Here is a 6,502-nt window from a genome sequence, read left to right on the forward strand (position 1 = left end):
ATGATCTCGCGGTTCTTGAGTTCGAGCCGCGCGTCGGGCTCTATGCTGACAGCTCAGAGCCTGGAGCCTGCTTCGGATTCTGTGTCTCCCTCTCTCTCTGCCCCTCCCCTGCTCGTGCTCTGTCTCTCTCTGTCTCAAAAATAAATAAGCATTAAAAACTTAAAGAGAGAACGCATTGATTGAAAGAGGCCCCTGTGAAAATCGACAGGACATTCAAATAATTTTTCAACGACCTTTTAATGATGGTGCCGCGAATGTGAAATGTGCAGGTACCGTATGGATTCACTGGTAGGACGTAGAGTCAGGTTTGGGGGAAAATTCTCTCTACTTCCTTAGACTCGCAGCACTCGCTCCTTCCAAGAGTCAGCACATCGCTGTGGTTATATTTTATATTGAATTAAGATGTAAATTAAACAAAATTAGTTTCATCACTGAAACGTTTTACCAGATGAAGTTTCAACCAGTTCTTCCTTGAGAATTTTTATGAGATCGGGGCTTGTTTGGTACAGGTTCCTTCTAAGTGGCTGTTGTTTTCTGATACTAGGTAGCATATGCCCTGTTCAGCTCATGTGGTTTTGTGAGGATTAGAGGGGACCACACATGCACTGCCATTCTGTGTGTCGAAACAGTGATCGTCCGCTGGGCCCGGGTCTCTGTCCTCCGGACGCTGCCTGGATACCACACAGCCAGGAGAGCTCCCTGGTGGCTAGAAAGGGCATGTGAGCCTGTCCTTCCTTTCTGTGGTCTTTGGCGTCCTCTAACGCCCTCTTACTTACCCTGGCCAATCCTTCCTGGACCCCAGGCTTCCTCCATCCTGAATACTCCCTTCTCCAGTTCTTCCTCTTTGCTTGGGAGTAATCCTTACCTGTGTGCTGAGGGGGGAAAGGCTGAGTACAGATAGTGGCTTCTGGGGATGGCGTCCTGCCTTGGCTGTCCTACTCATCTTTTAAAAAAAATTTTTTAACATTTACTTATTTTTGAGAGACAGAGAGCGTGAGGGGGGAGGGGCACAGAGAGAGAGAGAGAGAGAGAGAGAGACAGGGAGACACAGAATCCGAAGCAGGCTCCAGGCTTTGAGCTGTCAGCACAGAGCCCGACGCAGGGCTCGAACTCACGGACCGCGAGAACAAGGTTGTGTCATATTGAAACATATTCCAAAGTCTCCTCATTGTGAATACATTCTACTGCACAGCTGAAAACCCAGTTGCAAAGAGTTCTAGAAGTCGTTAGATCATGATTTCAGAAGCCGGGAATCATAAATGCATAGAGCCTGAAAGTTGGGGTGTCCGACTAGCACGACAGTAAAACACGCTGTGTCTGGTGTAACCCCAGCTTTGCCACTTGTGACCTCGGGCAGGTTACTGAACCTCTCCAAATCCTAGTTCCTTCCGATGTAAAATCTCAGTACCTTGGAGTCGTAAAGATGTAGAGTCCGTGAATCTTCAACTCGTAGAATCATCAAGTCATGGAGTGGGTCACCTGACTTGTAGGTTCTTAAACGGCATTTAATGTTCATCTTTGTATCTTTCATGGCCAAAGTGGAAAAAGAGAGAGCAAGATTTTGAGGCTTTCATCAAGCCCATTCATTCTTTCATCCATGCATTCCTCCTTCCGACCATGCATCAAGCATGCATTCACTCAAAGCACACTCTCATTCAGCCATGCATTTACCTACACAGGAATCTGTTCACAAGTACCTGGATCCTCCTCTGGGGCAGACCCTGGGCAGATGACCCATCGTCAAGGAATTCCCAGGCTCCCACAGTGGCCTTCCTATAGTAATTGTCTGCTCTCTCTGGGCTGTGTCAGTTCCCCCTACAGTGACAGTGTCCCAGTCTTCACCCTCCTCGGACTTGGTGGTTGTCACCTGCCTCGTGCAGAGATTCTATCCACAGAGTGTGCATCTCACCTGGACGGAGAACTGCCATACGATCGAGGGAGCTGAGCAACTCACATCCAAGCAGAATAGCGATGGGACCTACACCCTGGAAAGCTTGCATTTGGTGAACGTGTCAGGGCCGGGGTCCGAGCAGGTGCTCACCTGTAAGGTGCAGCACGAGACCCAACCTCCCATCCAGGCCAGCCTCATACTGTCTGCGGAAGCACACGGCACATACAAGCCCATCGGAAGCTCAGGTAAGCCCACCTCCACTGCTCTGAGCAACTAGGTCACCTTTGTCTCCTGAGTGGAGTGAGGTATTTAAACTCACAGTGTCCCCTTTGCCGTGTCCTTCTGCCCATTGGTACTTAGGTCCCGAGATGCCTGCCCTCATCTTTGTGGGATTCCTTCTGGGCTTCAAGGTGCTGCTGGCGATGAGTTTCATAGTCACCTACATCTGCAGGTGGCGGAGCCGGTAACAGGTGAGTTGGGGGCAGGTCTTAGTACATAAGGAGAGAGGTCATGGTCACCATCATGGGCTGGCAAGAGGAGTCCAGGGTAAGGCCACTGTTTCACACTGTGCCTCCCAGGGAGATCCAGGCTCAAGAAGAGGCTGGAAACACTTGTTTTCTCCAAAGGTCTGTTGGAAATCTCAGAGGCTTCCAGATCTCACCCATCCAGCAGTGCCCTGGGTTTGGAGGCTTTTAAATGAAGTCCCTTGGAACCCTGGGTGGGGATCCAAGGTGTGGAGGTGGGATGAAGGTCAAAGCTTTGAGCCTCAAGCTCCAAAGAGTGCCCCCATATACTGTTATATACGCCAGTTTTCGTAGGACTTATTTTGGAATGAATTAGAAAAGTATTGCTAAAATCTACTAATGGAGCCCATCGAGGGACAGGGAGGCTCAGACTACTGGCAAACATGAACGTGGGGTGGGGGGAGTTCAGAATACCAGACAGAGGGGGCTGGGGTGTAGTGAGTAGGGGTCTTATTTCTGATCTGTACCATGAATCCAGGCAGTATTTGGGGAATTAATACAAGAATGAATGAATGAATGAATGAATGAATGATTTTTCCACGATCGCTCTTGCATGCTCTGCAATGAATTTCCTCCCACCCCGTCCAGGAGGCTCACATGGTGGGAGAAGCTGCCCCCCGCCCCCATTTCCATCCTGGACATGCCCCCTTCCCCACACCCTCCTGATGTTCCTTCTCTCGGAGCGGAGTCCTGATGTTCCGCTCTCTTCAGAGCAGTGTCAAGGATGGACCCTGGTCTCAGGGACCCAGAGACCCTGATGCACTGAGCTTCACACTGGCCCTGCCTCTGCCCCAAAGACAATCAAGAGGGTCAAGAAAAGAAGGTTCCCATTGTGTCTGTGATGAGGAACAGCCCTTCATTTTCAGAGCACATTTTACTTTCCTTTTTTCTTTTTAAAATGTGAATTGCAGTACAGTTAGCATACAGTGTTATATCAGTTTCAAGTGTACAACATAGGAATTCAACAATTCTATGCATTCGTCACGGCTGATGACGATTAAGTGTACTCTTACTGCCTTCACCTATTTCTCCCATCCCCCTCCCCACCCCCCACCCCCCACCTTCCTCTCTGGTAACCATCGGGTTGTTCTCGACAGGTAAGGGTCTGTTTTTCGGTGTGCCTCCTTTTTTTAAATCGTTCATTGGTTTTGTTTTCAATTCCACATGGTGAGTGAAATCATATGGTATTTGTCTCTCCCTGACTTATTTCAGCTGGCATTATATTCTCTAGATCCATCCATGTTGCTGCAAGTGGCAAGATTTCATTCCTTTTTATGGCTGAGTAATGTGTGTATATGTGCAGTGTATATGTGGACATATACCCACATCTTCTTTATCCATTCATCTCTTGGTAGACACTTGAGCTGCTTCCTTATTTTGGAGGAACGCATTTTACTTTCATACATACCTTCTGCAAGTACGATTTTATTTGACCCCTGTATGTTTTGAGGTCACTGCCTGGAATGAGCCTGTTTTGGTTCCGAAACATATAGGAAATATGTAAGAAATCCTTGGCCCTCCCCATCCTGTCTTTGCGAAATAGTAACATATTGCTGATACGGTCTCCTGTTTCTTTTAATTTTTTTTTTTTTTCGACGTTTTTTATTTATTTTTGGGACAGAGAGAGACAGAGCATGAACGGTGGAGGGTCAGAGAGAGAGGGAGACACAGAATCGGAAACAGGCTCCAGGCTCCAAGCCATCAGCCCAGAGCCTGACGCGGGGCTCGAACTCACAGACCGCGAGATCGTGACCTGGCTGAAGTCGGACGCTTAACCGACTGCGCCACCCAGGCGCCCCTCCTGTTTCTTTTAAAAACACGGTCTTGAATTTCACGTTTATCCTTCTCAAAGTGGATTTTAAAATTTTATAACGTGTTATAAATCCTTAAGGAATACACAATTTTAGTTTGCATGTTTTAAGTTTTATATAAATGCTGTTATACAGTATACAGCACTCTGGAACTTTTATTTTTTGGGCTCGGCGTAGCATGTGGGCTTTCTTCACGTTGGTATATGTAGCTGCATTTTCTTAACTTTCCACAGCTCCATGGCTCTCTATTCTAAGAATACTCTGGGGGGCCTGGGGGGCTCAGTTGGTTGAGCATCCGACTTTAGCACAGGTCATGATCTCACGGCTCATGAGTTTGAGTCCCACATCAGGCTCTATGCTGACAGCTGAGAGCCTGGAACTTGCTTCAGATTCTGTGTCTCCCTCTCTCTCTCTGCCCCTCCCTGACTCATGCTCTGTCTGTCTGTCTCTCTCTCTCTCTCTCAAAAATAAATAAATATTAAAAAAATATTATAAGAATATTCTACAACTTAGGGCCGACTCTGAGGATAGTATTAAAGCTCTATCTGCTGTTTGGGTAATACAACTTTGCAATGAGCATTTTTCTCTCTGTTTCTGTGGGCACAAGTGAGAGAGTCCCTCTTGTTCCCTTGCTGTGGTCCACACAGCAGCTGTATTAGTGTCATTTGGGAGCTTTTCTAGTAGAAAAAAAAAAAAGCTTTTCATTTTTTTTTTTTAACGTTTATTTATTTTTGAGACACAGAGAGACAGAGCATGAACGGGGGAGGGTCAGAGAGAGAGGGAGACACAGAATCTGAAACAGGCTCCAGGCTCCGAGCTGTCAGCACAGAGCCCGTTGCGGGGCTTGAACTCATCGACTGCGAGATCATGACCTGAGCCGAAGTCGGACTCTTCACTGACTGAGCCACCCAGGCGCCCCAGAGCTTTTCATTTTTGATGACTTTTTTTTTTTTTTCAAAAAGTTTTCGATGCTCTCATTTATTTTTGAGACAGAGAAAACACGAGCTGGGGAGGGGCAGAGAGAGAGGCAGACAGGAACCAAAGCGGGCTCCGCGCTGACACCAGAGAGCCCGAGGTGGGGCTCAAACTCACAAGCCACGAGGTCGTGACCTGAGCCAAAGTCAGATGCTTAGCCGACTGAGCCACCCAGGCGCCCCAACTTTTGGCGTGACCATTTCCTTAGAACATACACAGCATTTAATACGGTCTTAAAAGAATATTACCTTATAGAAAGATTATCATACAATGCACACAAAAATACTCAGAACAAATGAATGTGTTCAGTGGGATCATAGACCTAAATTTTTTTTCTAGACCTAAATTTGAAACCTAAAATTGTAAAGCTTCTAGAAGGAACTGGAGGAAAAAACAAACAAACAAACAAAAGTAAATCTTTATGATTTTGGGTGAGCAGAGACTCTTTTAGGTAAGACATGGGAAGCACAATCTGGAAAGGAAAACATTGATCCATTTGACTTCATAAAAATTTAAACCTTGTTCTTCAGAAGATACTGTTGATAAAAAGAAAAGGAAGGTGACCGATGAGAAAGTATTTGTCAAACGAATCTACTCGAGGACTTGTATCTGGGACACAGGCGGGCTAGGTACAACCCCCTGTTTGTGCAAGTCAAGTTTTATTCTGTGGCTTCTTTTAGGCTGAAATGTCAGAGAGAAGTGATTGCCATCCGGACCTGACGGTCCACAAGCATAAAGCATTTACTGTCCGGCCATCTAAGACAAAGCTCGCCAACGCCTGAGAGACAATATTTAAAGACAAACAATCCCATTTTATAAGTGCATGAAAGATTTGACGAGCCGCTCCACCAAAGAACAAAAAATAAAATGCGTTAAAAAACAAAAACAAAAAACTACTGTCTTCATTAGAATAGCTGTAGAACACGTTTCAATACCTCTTTTGGGCAAACCTTCCCGCCTGGTCCTGGTTTCTCAGAACGGCCAGGCTCTCCTTGGCCCACACACATTTGAGAATCACTTTGTCAACGTTCATTATAAACACCTTTACGATTATGATTTGGTTACACTGACTTTACGTACTCATTTGGACTCACTGACATCTTCCAATGAGTTTTGCCACTCATGGACATGAGACACCTCAAGTTCGGTTTTCTTTGATGACTTTTAATTCACCATTTTATAGGGCTTTTTGTTCCGTTATTGTTCTTATGCATCCCTAGTTAGAGCTATTAACTAGAGTATTAACTTTCTAGTTTATGGAATCTTTAAAAATTATTATTATTGTTTGCACTGGGTTTTGG

General features: G+C 46.0%; 1 long non-coding RNA gene across 1 annotated transcript; it reads left to right on the forward strand.

The window, feature by feature from the left end:
• The first annotated feature begins 1,037 nt into the window (after positions 1 to 1,037).
• LOC144615888 (uncharacterized) lies at positions 1,038 to 6,469 on the forward strand. Its single transcript, XR_013554553.2, has 3 exons — positions 1,038 to 2,136; positions 2,252 to 2,361; positions 5,882 to 6,469. It is a non-coding gene; the product is annotated as an uncharacterized LOC144615888 (long non-coding RNA).
• The last annotated feature ends 33 nt before the right edge of the window (positions 6,470 to 6,502 follow it).

The sequence above is a fragment of the Panthera onca genome, chromosome A3 (genome assembly GCF_046562875.1).
Source record: "Panthera onca isolate mPanOnc1 chromosome A3, mPanOnc1 haplotype 2, whole genome shotgun sequence".
In the NCBI taxonomy this organism is placed as follows: Eukaryota; Metazoa; Chordata; class Mammalia; order Carnivora; family Felidae; genus Panthera; species Panthera onca.